The following is a 14193-nucleotide window of genomic DNA, read 5'->3' on the forward strand; positions in this document are numbered from 1 at the left end:
ACACTCAATAGAGTTGATGGGCAGTAGATTTAGCATAGATAAAAGGAAGCCCTTCTTCACTCAAAGAGTAATTAACTTAAGGAACCAGCATGTAACAATGAGCCCTATCCCAGATACTTTGATAAAGGGGGATTAGCCAAATCCATGGAAGATAATGGCTATTAGCTGTGGAAGTCAAATAAGACTTCCATGTTTAGAGGCAGCAACTAATGTTCTTATCAAAGAACTAGAGACAACACTGGGGTTAAAAAAACCCAAATAAACAAAAGAAGGAAACTGGAATCAACAGAATTCTGTTTTGTGAAAAAAGCATCACTCACAACCTGTTCCTCCACCCTGAACATTACAGCAGTCACTGCTTATTGAAGTTCAGGGTTCTTGCCATAATCTTTAGAAGAAAAAGGGGGTGATAATTTATAGGTTAAGAGTGAGCAAGAGTTTAAAATACTTATTTTAAGCAAGCTCATGAATCAGGAAGCATGGGGGGGGGTTGGAAGCGCCATAACAGACTCTAGGAGAGTCTGGTAGCAGACCATTTGGGCCCATCTTAAGAACCATGTGAGAGAACCACATAACATACTTAGAACTTGGTACTGACCAGTACCACATAATAATAACACTGTCTATGTTCACCGCTCTGAGTGCAGCACTAATCTTTCTAGAAGAGCAGTATATAAGAACACTGTTGTTGATGATATTGTTATTAAATCTGCATTAAAAATACACAGGAAATTAAGATCAATTCACTCAAGAGAAGAATGGCTGGGAATAGTACGGCATATCAATCAAAAAAACATTAATTAATACAGTAGATAACTTTATCAATAATTGGGTGAAGTTTGTGTAATTATGAAATAACACCAGGCAAGTTTCAGTTCAATGCTTTGCAAAATATATAACTTTGTTGAAAAATATGATTTAATGCAATTCCTAAATATTTATACAATATATTCTATTTCAAACTCAGATATCACAACAATAAGACTGCCTATGTAAGAATCTTTATTTATATAAAGATTTATATGTATTCAGATCTATTCTGTATGTATGCATTCCCATTTTCAATAGTACTTAATGCTATTATTAAGAAAAAGAACCTCTACTTTAAGAAAACAGAAAACTACAATTCTTTGGACTCCAAAAAAAGGCTAATACACTCTAGGATAAAAACGAAACGTGCAGTCCACTCAATGCACAATACTTTCAGGTCCATTTCCATGGAAGATATTTAAGATGTAATCACCTCTCCCATTCAAAGAAATGGCATCTAAAAGTGCTTAATTTAGACTGCATCATGCCTCAAGGTTCTAAACATTGCAACAACAAATGTTCTAAATCTCTACCCCCTTTTCAAATCAATCAGTGTATACAAGGAACATTCAACAGTACCGTCATACATTTCTTTTTTAAGCAGATGACTTGAAATATCTGACTTTTGACTACCCATCACCATTCAGAATAAAAAATGTTCTCCTATTGGTCTTAAACTGAAGAAAGGCAAAAAAAAAAAATATGAAGGGCTTATTGAAGCAGATGTTCCTTACTTCTTTACCAATCATACAAAGTTATTTATAGTTCAGGTGGGTAGCCATGTTGGTCTGCAGTTGAACAGCAAGATCCGGGTCCAATAGTAGCACGTTAAAGACCAACTAGATCTCCAAGGTATTACCCGTTGAGAGTCAAAGCTTCCTTTGTCAGATGGCAAATCCCATTCCATTAATTTGTATAAAGATATCCTAGACTTCTCCAGACCAATACAGACAAAGCATCTATTCTTCCTGTGGGTCACCAAGGCACCCTACAGAAATGGTCTCTACCTAGCTTGGCAACCAAAGGGATGAAAATTATCACAGGGATTCTAACGCCATCTCATGCCAAAGAGCAGGCCCACCCATCCGCCATTCTAGACAGGCTAGACGACAATGCCCCATAAATGGAGAGTTGATATGTTGCACAAAACTCCTTACAGAGCAAATAGCTGTTAACAACCCAAGCAAAAGGACTGAGGCACATTCTGCACAGGAATGCAATTCCCACCCATCGGTATGAAGCCTATTTGGCCTGACTGATTATTCCTTCCCGAATCAAGAGAGAGTAAAATCCTTCTATGGAGTCATCCCTCCTGGAAATTATACAGGGTGCAAATCCTATTACTCCCAATATTGTGCTTGCTCTCATCACCAAAAATGAACATTTGAATTGTACGCTGTAAAATAAATATACAATGAATATAAATGTTGAAATCTTCCAGTCAGTCTGTTGTTGTTTTTAAAAAGGCAGACTGAGTTGTAGTTATAAAGAGCTGCTAGTGAACTTGCACAGCTAAAGACAGGGCCTCGATACTACTTTAATTAATGTACAGTAACCAGGACATATTAACTGATATTACTGATCATTTAAACAAAAATATATTTATTTTCTAGCTAAACAGATATGCCCCCAACATCTTTAAGTTAAAAGATGATTACTGATAAGTGCTGCTACTCAATATTTAGATACGGTTGTATTACTTTTAAATGGGCAGATCTATTTTTTTTATATATATTCAGCCTACAAAGAGGCCGCCAGCCAGAGGGCTGCTCCATGCACACAAGAAACCTTCTTCTTTTTTATCCCTTTACAGCAGTCTTGCATGCTACTGGAAAAGGAGCTTCGGAAACGTAGGAAAATATAAAAAGCAGACTGCAGTGCAGTACAATGAGCCTCTGTTAAGGGAAAACTAACAGCAAGGGTTCTTCTCTGTACTGTGGCAATTTCAAAAAGGCACAGGTTTGCATCCGAAAAAGTAGCCAAAGAAAATCAAAAGTAACCTTCCAGGCATTTTTGCAGTAATTAAGGAGACATGTTCACTTGTTAGACCCATTCCCATCTGTACTAGAAGAGAAAGTAAAAGACAAGGCAAAAGAAATGTGATAGACTCTTATTTTAACAGGTACTGAAGAGTTTGGATTGGCATAAATGTGATTGTGTACAGACACTTCCCAGAGAGACAAACTAAAAAAAAAATATTTTTGTTGCGAATTACAGCAATGTCGCAGTGCGTACAAACAACTTAATCTTTCTTTAAGTACATACCTTAAAAACTAAGCTACTATTCTTGCTTTGTAATACTGGTTTCTTTTAAATACTGGGTTATGGGCCGCTCTTGAAAGTATTCTGCCATTGTCAACATCTGTTTCTTCAATAGGGAACCCTTAAAAAACCCGGCCCTTCTGCAGAAATATTTACAAAACACCATGAATTAGGCCCAGGTCATTCTTTTTGATGAAAATGATATGAAAATGTTCGATACAGGCAGGGTGGGGGTGGGGAATTACAACAGACAAGTTTTGACAAAAATATAAAATTTCTATTTTAAGGCAATGGATGCTGCAGATAGTGAAACGAACTACAAACCCTGCCTTTCTAAGTCCAATCTTCATCCCCACAGCAGCCTTCTCCCTCTTAAAAGTATTTAACATAAATCTTCTCTGCTGCTTGCAACTACTAGTTCCTGTGAACTAAGCCAACACATTTCAGCATGGCGAAAGCAATGTTTTAAAAGCCAGCCCTACTCATTAAATTATCCTTCCAACTGTGTGCTCTCATTAAAAATGAATATAGATCAGATATCTGCAGCAACTATTACTAGCCTAGCCTTTCCTGATTTTATGTTAAGGCTCCAGAGTACTTACAAGTTTCAAAATGGTTAGGAAAAAAAGATATTTCAACTAGACCACAATGTGAAATTCTGTATAATAAATATTTACAATTTCCTCTATTCTTTTATAGATATATAGTTATTTCAGAAGCTGGCAGTTACTTTATTTTACTGCAGAGTTTTGCTAAAACGATCATATTTAGCTTACGGTGATTTAGCAGGCCCTCAGGACAATATATATCAAATCCATCTGCTGTAAAGTTCATTGATTCCCACCCCCCATACAGAGTTTTCCTAATTATTTAGACAAGTAATACTTGTCTTTTAGAAGATACTGTATCCTTGTTTCTTTATATAAATTTTTGCGTGTATGTGTGTGTGTTTTTAACGGGAAGGTTAACATCCCAGTGATCAGTAAAGACACACAACAATTTTAAATTGCTTCAAACTGAATCTGCTTAAACAATAAACACACTCACCTACACAGATCCTTTGTGCACTGAAGAAATCTCATTTCCTTGACTCCCCTAAGCCACACATATGGTATGCAGCAGACTGCAGAAAAAACTCTTTAAACATTCGATAAAAGAAAACAGCCTCCTACCTACCTTGTACAGCTTTGTGTATCAGACACTTTCATCACGCAAAGAGAAACCTCCAGTGTAATAGCACGCCTTATCTTTTTCGATTGCATCATAAGGACAAATAAGTCTCCAGTGAAACAATTATCATTGCTTATTTTCTCTCGCCTCAACGAAAACGCTCTATGCCTTATCTGGGGATTTTCCTTTAGATGATGAAGCAAAGACAGCCTGAACTCAGTTGGTGAAGGACTGCAGCCCTTCCTTCCAGCAAAATCCCTCCCAGACTACTGTAACCAATCACACAAAAGTTCAGCAGCTCTACTGGTCTTAAACTGGTTGGAATGCTGTGATTGACAAGGCAGCAGGGCTCGCCTAATGTGCAAAAACAATGCATCCACGCCAATGAAAGCGGAATCTCCTTCTCTCTGTAAAATGGTGTTTCTGAGTAGGTAAAATGACACCTACAAAAAGCTCAGAAATTTAAGACCAACAATGCGATCTGATGCTGAAGCACTGATTCCCTGGCGGGGAGATTACAGGCAGCTCTAAAAGGAGACGCAGGAGAGCACACATAGTATGAAGGAAATAAACAATGTCTTAAGCCAGGAGTACTGATCCAAATTGCAATACGCTAGTGATTTTTCTCAGAACGAATCCATTAGTGTTAATGGGTCTACTCTGGACTGACAGAACAGACTGCAGCTAACGAGAGGTCATCCGTCAGTGTGAGATTAATATGCAGGGATCATGTATCTGAAGAAGGGAGCTTTGGCTCTTGAAAGCTTATACCCTGGAAATCTTGCTAGTCTTTAAGGTGCTACTGGGCTCAAATCCTGCTGGTCTACTGCAGACCAACACAGCTACCTAGTTAAGGTTTTGTTTGTGTGTGCATGTGGGTGCATGTGCGAGCGCGCATGCGTGCGAGTGAATTTATATAAGATACTTTATCCTACACTCGAAGCAGTACTGCAAGGACATTAAAAAGACACACCTCTCAGCATGTACTACAGTCAATTTGGGTTCAAAGGTTTGCATTCCCACCACCCCCAAAAAAGCCTGTTAAAATTTGCTTGATCACAACAACCTGTAAGAAAAAATTAGCTAAGAACTTGCTGGCAGACATGGATTTGCATAATGTGATGTGAAATGGCCCTGAGCAACATGCAGAAGAGTTGGGCATCACTAGCATATTAATTCCAGCCCATTCCTACAATCTTACCTGACGGCTTTTATATGTTGGATAAGAAGAGATATGGCTCTTACTGAATGTCCCAGGGCAACCAAATGAAGTCTCAAAAGGGTCCAATAAGATGCCAGTATAATTACTCATACCAATTTTCAGTGAAAATTACTGGTCAAAACCCCAAGCACAGCCTCAACATCACAAACCTGTTGGAAAACTAGACTTATTAATATCCAGAGCAGCTTTGTCATCCTGAAAAGAAATATAATCACCCTTTCAGTTAAGGGCCCGATAACCAAGCATTCCCACTGTACAGGATACAATGTTCACTGCCATTCACCACCACTAAGTAGAGTTGTTGGCAAGGAGAGATTCTTATAGGTACTAAAATCCCCTTTGTTCAAAGCAGAGTACGTCAAGATAAACATAACAACAACAACGTTCGATTCATACCACCCTTCAGGACAACTTAACACCCACTCAGAGCAGATTACAAAGTGTGTTATTATTATCCCCACAACAATCACCCTGTGAGGTGGGTGGGGCTGAGAGCTCTAAGAGAGCTGTGACTGACCCAAGGTCACCCAGCTGCCTTCAAGCAGAGGAGCGGGGAATCAAAACCGGTTCTCTAGATTAGAGTCCTGCCACTCTTAACCACTACACCAAATAAAACACAAAAAGAGAAATATTTGAAACATATCAGCAAGTAAATGAGAGGGCGTCAAACTAGTAACAATCCACAGATCATAACCATAACTAAGAAACAGAACCAAATTAACTAGAGCCAAGAAATGCTAACCTCTAGCAGTGCAGCTGTAAAACAGCATTACACCTTTCCAAAGCCACCGGCATGAAAGGGCTTGGAAAGGTTTAACTCTGCAGTACAACTCAAGTAGCTGGATTCTTGCCTCCAATAAGTGTAATAACTGTTGTACATTCTTTGGTGTAGGCCTACACTACCACCACGGCATCTCAGTGGAGGGTTCCTATTCCGACGCGAGGAGGGAATCCCAGCCCTTTGTCGTCAAGTGTCAACACACATGCACGGCTTACAAACTTAAATGGTTTTTATTCAACTTCTTCATACATTCAAGGTATCTCTATTCACAGTTCTTACTAAATAACAAAAGGAGAGAGTGCATCTTTCATGCATAAAGGCGCTTGGTGGAGCTTTGTAGACCCAGTGAATGTGGTGAAAAAAGAGAGATGACTTGCTCCTCTCCCTGCTGAGGTGTGAATGAACAAAAGAGGAAATGGCCTTAACAAGTTTTGGTGGGCTCTGAATGCCCAGGAACTGAACCTGTAGGGTAAGGTACTACAACCAGGGCCGGCGCCACCTTTGAGGCGGTGAGGCAGGGGCCGCGGGGCTGGAGGGGGTGTCAGAGAGGGTGTCGGGGACAGAGGTGTGCATCCCACGCCACCACCAGCCAGCCCCGCGCCACCGCCACCGCCACTGCCCACCCCCGGGCAGGTGCAGCAGCCACGGGCCAGGGACGACAGGCATCCCGGGCGGTGTGCGGCGAGCAGGCGGCCTCCTCACTCCACCCCAGCCACCCGCCGGCAGCACTGCATGATGATGTCATCACACAGTCCGGGACATGCGTGCGCGCAGGGCACGTGCGCGTGGTTGGCCTCCGGAGCGAGAAACCCTGGCACTGGGGCTGACTACAACTCCCAAGATGCACTTCTCTTAAAACTATAGGCATACATTCTAGTCTAGTACATATTGATTAATATATTCAGCTTGCTGCTGGAACAGTACAGTTCCTATTACATCACAGGTAGGTACATCACAAATCTCTCCCTCACGTTCCTAAACTATTTTGAGCACTCTGCCGCCGGAAAATGTTTCTACCTCAGTTTTAATTTTCCCTCCAAGACTGCATCTTCTTCCATGCCCAACTACTAAACTAAAATTTTAAAAAGACATCGGCCTCTCTCTCCACAGCAAGGCTATTTCTGGAAGAAGTCTTAAGTCTGCTACTTTTCATTAAAGCAGAACAGAGATATTACTGTTGTTGGTTAACACACTGACACAGAGCAGACAGCCAACAGCATTATGCCTGTAGGACCTTCAAAGGCCTATGTCTCCCAATCCTACACCTATCCCATTACGAAGTATGTCTCAGTGAATTCACTGGAGCATTCTCAAGGGAATATTATTCCTCATTCCAACTATCTGTCCTATCAGTTACTCAAGTCTGAGCAAGTCTGACTGTGAAATAGTTGAATACTCATCACAGTGAGCTAGGAAAGACAACTTTGCATACTTCTGTGACATCTGGAAAAATTCCACTGACGGGCACTTCGATAGCTCCCCCACAAACCTCATCACCACTGTCATAGCTATGGTACAGTACTTAAATCACAGTATGGTATAGTTTCAGTATGTGCCATATGCTTCGTGCAACATAGACAACATCTCTTTGCCCTTAGTCAATAATGCCAATACTATTTTCTAAACATTCATAACTTAGGTTTGGATTTTGACCTGCAAACTGTATCCAAGGGACTGCAGAGGACCAAATTTTAAGTAAACAACATTTGAAAATAGGATACTAGAACTATTGCAGGTTTTCAATCTCTTCAATTTGAAATCCATGCGTCTGTTCAAAAATCCAAGCTTTGCTCACAACCTGAGGATGTAACGCATGATTATTGTGCTATAGCTTATTTATTAAACAAACAATGAGGTACTATTCAGGAGTGACACACACCTTTTGCTTTATTGTACAAACACTTTAACCTCACTGCACACAAGCAAATCCCACTGAAAGCAATGAGACATTTCTAAGTAATGCTGTTAGGATCGGATTCTTAGAAACTGAAAAGAAAAGCCCTCTTCCCTTGAGCACCTGGCAGTCTGTCATTCACAAATGCCAACAAAGAAAGGGGATCAATGCATGTGGAGAGAAAGAGACTGCTGCTGCTGGATCTTCCTCATTGACATTTTCTTCTGCCAACTGATAAGGTGTGTTTATGGTTTTAAAAACTCAATGAGAAATCTGGGAGAAGATCATGTGCAATAAGAGAAAAACTTTAAAATGAAGAACATTGCTAGATTAGACCAAGGTGGTACCCAGGGCTTTTTTTCTGGGAAAAGAGGTGGTGGAACTCAGTGAGTTGCCCTTGGAGAAAATGGTCACATGGCTGGTGGCCCCGCCCCCTGATCTCCAGACAGAGGGGAGTTGAGATTGGGCCGGAGCGGCGCAGAGGGCAATCTCAACTCCCCTCTGTCTGGAGATCAGGGGGCGGGGCCACCAGCCATGTGACCATTTTCAAGAGGTTCCGGAACTCCATTCCCCCGCGTTCCCCCTGAAAAAAAGCCCTGGTGGTACCTATTCCAGTATCCTGTTCCCCACAGCAGCCAACCAGCAGTCAACCAGGAAGGCCAGAGTCATCCCCTGTTGCTGATGATAAAACACGTTTTCCTTATTAACATGACATCATACTACTGCATTCATCTCTGCGCTGAGCATTATGAATATTTTCACTCTACAAGAATGGACACAATTACAGTCACTCTAACTTGAGGCATCTTAAGTTGGTCAACATCATGGTCATTGACGGATACTAAACTCATTTATTTTGCAAAGTCTATGTTGCGATCCATCTATTATTTTCTCTCACTGATTTCCATGGGATCTCCTAGGAGCATTTCAAGTACTCTGAAATGTCCAATTTATTTCTATATAGAGTGTTATCAGATTTAGGCTTATGGCTTACAGTTCAATCCTTTGCATATTTATTTAGAAGCAAGATCCCAAAGTTCTATAGGGTGTACTCCCAAGTAAAGTTACGTAGGGATGCAGTAACACTGATTGAAGTATGTTCTACTGACTTTAATGGGTCAGTTTCAGTACTAGCTACCCACCAGCTGCCTGACATTTTGGATTATGTTTCTCACACATCATACATTGATTCCAGGGCTCCCGTACTGAAATATTGTATTTATACTTGCACAGAATCACAATTTGGCATCTGAATCTGTATCAAGTTTTAAAATGGACACGCCGAGTCTTTTAAAATAACATTTAAAAGTTTGTTTCACATGCTGACAACTGCAATAGAGAGAAACATTTTGTGATTATTTTTGTTTCACCACACACAGGCAGCAATCTTGTTCCAGCAGAATCAATAAGAGTTTTGTTTTCCATTTCAATAGGAACGGGATGGCACTGTATCTTCAGCAAGGAAGATACAGTGGGAAGCAGGCTGCTATGGGAACTTAAGTGCAAGACAACCCATACAACCATCACCCACAACACGCATGTTAGATGAGGTACATCCCATTTACAATGCATACAACACTCATCTGCCTCCACTATTCCAAGCCATTAATTAATTGCCTGCAACTCTACTGCGTTCGACTACATAAAAATCAGGGCCAGAGACTTGCAGTCCAATATAGTTTCAGCACTGGTTCAAACGGAAGATGGTTTGTATCCATGCAGAATGGCCTTAAGTATGTTGTCGACTCAAAAACCGTGATGTAAAGGGGAAAGCAGCCGCAACCGCCTTTCTGCAAACTTATTAATACAATACAGTTTTGAGTATTATATCAGTGCAGTCCTATGCAGCTATTCCATCCTAAGACCACTGAAATTAATTTAACTGCATAGGAGCGTGCTGCACATTTGTTCCAAGCATCTGAAAAGCTTCCTCCATGCAATCTTGGTGAGAAACCCCTAATTTTGAAAGTAATTCCTTTGCTTCACATGTTACATTTGATTTGACATTTGCACTTTCAATATCATTTCATCAGGAATCATTAAGAGTGGATGGAATGACACGTATGGCCTCCATATTTAATATCTATTATCAAAACACTTCAGGAACCATCAAGTTACAGTGTTGCTTTTCACACCAATCTTGCATACCAGCGGGAGCCGCAGAAGTGAGAAAGAAACTTTTAAAAGAATGCTCAATACTATATGTATACTTCGCAGGCAAGTCTTCCTTGCTAGAACAACTTCGGCCATTCATTTTGGCTCCCTGCTGCTGTCTGCCAAAAGCACCAGGTCATCAAAATGCTGAATTAACAAAACTGTGAATCAGCACTGAACCAAACATAATAGGGAACCGGTCGCTTTCTTTCTGCACGTTGCAAGAAGCCAGAAGCAAATAACACCCCCCTACACACCAAAGTTCATCATCTTTTTAAAAACTGACAGCAACAAGGGAGCCACACTCACCCTAAGCCCTAAAGCGGTTTAAAGGGCTAGGGTTGGATTCACACGTTGTTGGATACTAGAGGAATCACCCAACTCCTGGATTTCCGTGTCCAGGCAGGCGTCAGAACAGTCCTTATATTACTACTGCTCATTGCTGGGAAGAAGAGGTGGAAGCTTTGAAAATCTCGGCTTCCTTATCCAGGCTGTCCTGGGGGGGGGGAAGGGGGCAGGCTTTTCTCATGACATAAAACTCGCGGGGCAAAGGGAGAGCTTGAACTGCCACACAGATAGATACAGGGAGCCGCACAGCACCTCTCCACACGTCTCCTTGGGAGAGGCCAGGTTCAGGCAGGCCGCGTGGTTGTCTGCAGCAGAACTGGAGTCCAGGGGCACCGACAAGATTTCCAAGGTATTCGTGGGGTCTCCGCTCCTGCCTGTATCTGAAGAAGGGAGCTTGGATTGTCGGGAGCCTCTCCTCGAAATTCTTGTCGGTCTCCAAGGCGCCCCTGGACTCCCGTCCTTGGGAGAGGAAGAGACCTTCCCGCTTGCATCCCCTGCGCTCTGCCCTGAGGGGCTCCTCGACCGGCTGCCAAACGGGGCAGCCCGCCGGACAGCGAGGGGTTAAAGGCGGCGGCGGCGGCACCCTGGGCGCGAAATGTTCTTTTTTCGTCCCCTCCCAGGCCGGCGGCGGCACGAAGCGCCAATGCGAACGCGGCGGCTGGAGGGTAAACAGGACGCCTGGCAACGCCGCCCGCCCTCGCCGCAGCCATTGAGCGCGCCGCCCGCGCGCCTCCGCTCCGGCCCTTCTCCCGAGCCCCCCCCACGCGGCCGCCCCCCCTCAGCCTTGAGCCCCCCCCGCCCCTCCCCCGCTCTACGCCCGGCGCGCCAAAATCTCTCCAAGGCGCCGCTGCGGGGACGCGGGCGGAGCTGGCGCGCCTCTGGCGCTCTCACCTGCGGGGGGCCCGAGCGGGGGCCGCGCTCCGGGGCTCGGCGGGAAAGGCAGGCACTTGGCAGCTCTCCTGGCGCGGCCGCTGGGGACGGGCTGGACCGGCCCCTCCCAAAGGGCTGGACCAAGGCGGCGGCGGCGGCGCTTCTCTCCTCCCTTCTTCTCCTCCTGCCGGAGTCAAGGGCCGCCCAGGAGCTGCGGTGCGGCGTGAACCAGGAACGGCTTCCCCTGCGGCGGAGGCAGTCCTGCTGCCGCTCTGCTCCGGGCCCCGCTCCCTCCCATCCCCGCTTGCCACCGCACGGCTGCGGAGCCTTTTCCTCGCGCGCGCGCTCCTGCACGCGCGCTCCTTCACACGCGCCTAGGGGCCCCGCGCGCCAGTTCGACGGATTGCCTGCTAGCAAAGTCCTGGGCAGGCGCTCCAGGACATGGTGTGGGGTTGCCAACCTCCAGGTGGGGCCTGCACATCTCCCGGAATCACAGACGACAGAGATCAGTTCGTCTGGAGAAAACGGTTGCTTTGGAGAGTGGACCGCATAGCTTTATACCCACTGAGGTCTCTCCCCTGCCCTCCCCAGGCTCCACGTCCAAATCTCCAGGAATTTCCCAACCCAGAGTTAACAACCGTAAATCGGGAAGAGAGGCAGGCGCAAAGGAGCCTGAGAAGCAAGGGCTGCCATGCTGTCTGCTTTCCGATGCCTGCGGCTGGGAAACCGTTTGACATAATGGGGGATAGAGGAAATTCGGTTTGGGCTCCGTTTCTATGGGAGAAAGGGAGAGATGTTTCTTATCACCCCCGAGTCCCGATCCTGGGTCAACCGTTAAGCGTGAAAAGCTCATAAACCAGAGAGGGGCTAACTGACCGCCTTGCTAAAGGAGAAACCCGCTGGCCTTATTGTTTATATTGCATTTACTCAGATTTTCATTGTCCCACCCCCACGCCTGAAAATGGCTATGGGAGCCAAGTAGGGTTGCCAGCTCGGAATTGGAAAATTCCTGGAGATTTGGGAGTAGAGCTTGGCGGGTAGAGTTCAGGGAGGGGAGAGGCCTCAGCAGCGTATAATGCCGTACAGTTCTCTCTCCAAAAAAGCCATTTTCCACTGATCTCTGTGGTATGGAGACCAGTTGTAGTTCCAGGAGCTCTCTAGGCCTCACCTGGAGGCTGGCAACCCCAGGTTAAGCATATGTTCTGATGGGTGAAGGCCTCTGGGATGCACACTTCCGTTCTCTTTCTAATGTTTCACTCTTCAGGATGCATTGTAGTCCCTTTTGCTGATTTCATGCCCTGTTTGAAAAAAGTAAAACACAGACCTGGGGTCTGTCAAGGTCAGTCCTGTCTACTGTGATTGGCAGCAGTTCTGCAGGGTCTCGGCCAGAGGTCTTTCCCATCACCTACTACTTGATCTGTTAATAGGAGGTGTCAGAGATTAAACCTGGGGCCTGCACGTAAAGCGGTTGCGGCCACTTCTCTGAACTAGAAAGGCTGGACTGGATGCTAGCTTGGACTGTAGTCTTCTGAATGTGCACACCAGTTTGCGTGGAGATAGGCAAGAGGGTTGTGTTGTGTTTCCATGTATTCATCACCCAGAACGTTTGTAGTATGAATCAGGATAATATAGTATTAGCCTTTTCTAATGTTTACCACTCACTGTTCCTAATTTATATATCGTTTGCATTTCTGTTTGACATTTTGAATAATGTACTTCAAGACAATTTCATGTTAGCTTGATTAAGGGTTTTGAGAACCGGAAAGCTTAGTGTATTTCTACGAATATGTTGGTTCAATAAAAATCGGTGTAATTTTGACTGACTTTGTGGCTCTCAATAAGATTTAAAAAATGTATTGAGTAAAAAACAAAATATATTTGATGTCAACATACTAATTCCAAGTGTTTTAATATTGTTATTTTTCCTCTTGGGTGCAGACTGAAGCTTTTATAAACTTGAAAAAAATCATTCAAGGTGGTTTCGGCATGAGAACAGTCTTGCATGGTTTTCTTGTTGCTGCAATGGCTGCTGATATAAAACAGTGGCAGGGTTTCCACATGACAGGTTCCCATGCCCCAGTAACTCAGCAATAGCCATCTGACTTCCACTGGGCCACTGCAGCTTTTTCAGTTATTTCTTTTTTCAGAACAGCAGCTGAATATTGTTACAGCGATATAAAATTATAGCCGTGTGTATATCAGGGTTTCTGAATTCCCAACTTTCGTTTTTAAAACAGTAAGTCTCTAGCCATTTCCTTTAAACAGACATGCCTTTCCCCTTATATCTGAACAATGAAAGGGGCTAGAGGTTTTTTTTTTTAAAAAAAGCTGGGAATTCAGAGAACCTGATACACATATTGTTAAAATGTTTTATTAATATAACAATATTCAGTTGCTGATTTTAAAAATCCCTCTGGTGATGGGGGGAGGAAATGGTCAAGGTCAGGAAAAATAGCTGCCATGTGGGTGGGAAAATCAATTCAGGCTTTACAGCGATCTTTCCCAAAATTTCACAGAGAAGCAGGTTTGAGAAAGATCACAGAAAAGCTGAGGAAACCTTGATTAAGTGCATGAATGTAGGGGAAAAACTGCTCAACAGCAACAATCGAGGGCAAATAACTCATGTGGAAATCCGCATTTTATTATTATATGACAACTGCACTTCATTGCCACCTAACACCT

General features: G+C 43.7%; 1 protein-coding gene across 8 annotated transcripts in view; it reads right to left on the reverse strand.

Annotated features, from left to right (window-relative positions):
* Positions 1-12175, reverse strand: part of MBNL2 (muscleblind like splicing regulator 2) — a 78087-nt gene extending 65912 nt beyond the window's left edge. For 6 of the 8 annotated variants that reach the window (XM_054973212.1, XM_054973213.1, XM_054973211.1 and 3 more), the window contains exon 1: positions 4249-4456. The gene's annotated coding sequence lies outside the window, so the exon portion shown is untranslated. Of the gene's footprint in view, positions 1-4248; positions 4457-10893; positions 11490-11532 lie in introns of those variants that run through there. The other 2 variants (XM_054973207.1, XM_054973208.1) reach the window with 2 other exon arrangements.
* Between the last annotated feature and the right edge of the window lie 2018 nt (positions 12176-14193).

This window comes from Eublepharis macularius, chromosome 3 (assembly GCF_028583425.1).
Source record: "Eublepharis macularius isolate TG4126 chromosome 3, MPM_Emac_v1.0, whole genome shotgun sequence".
Lineage (NCBI taxonomy): Eukaryota > Metazoa > Chordata > Lepidosauria > Squamata > Eublepharidae > Eublepharis > Eublepharis macularius.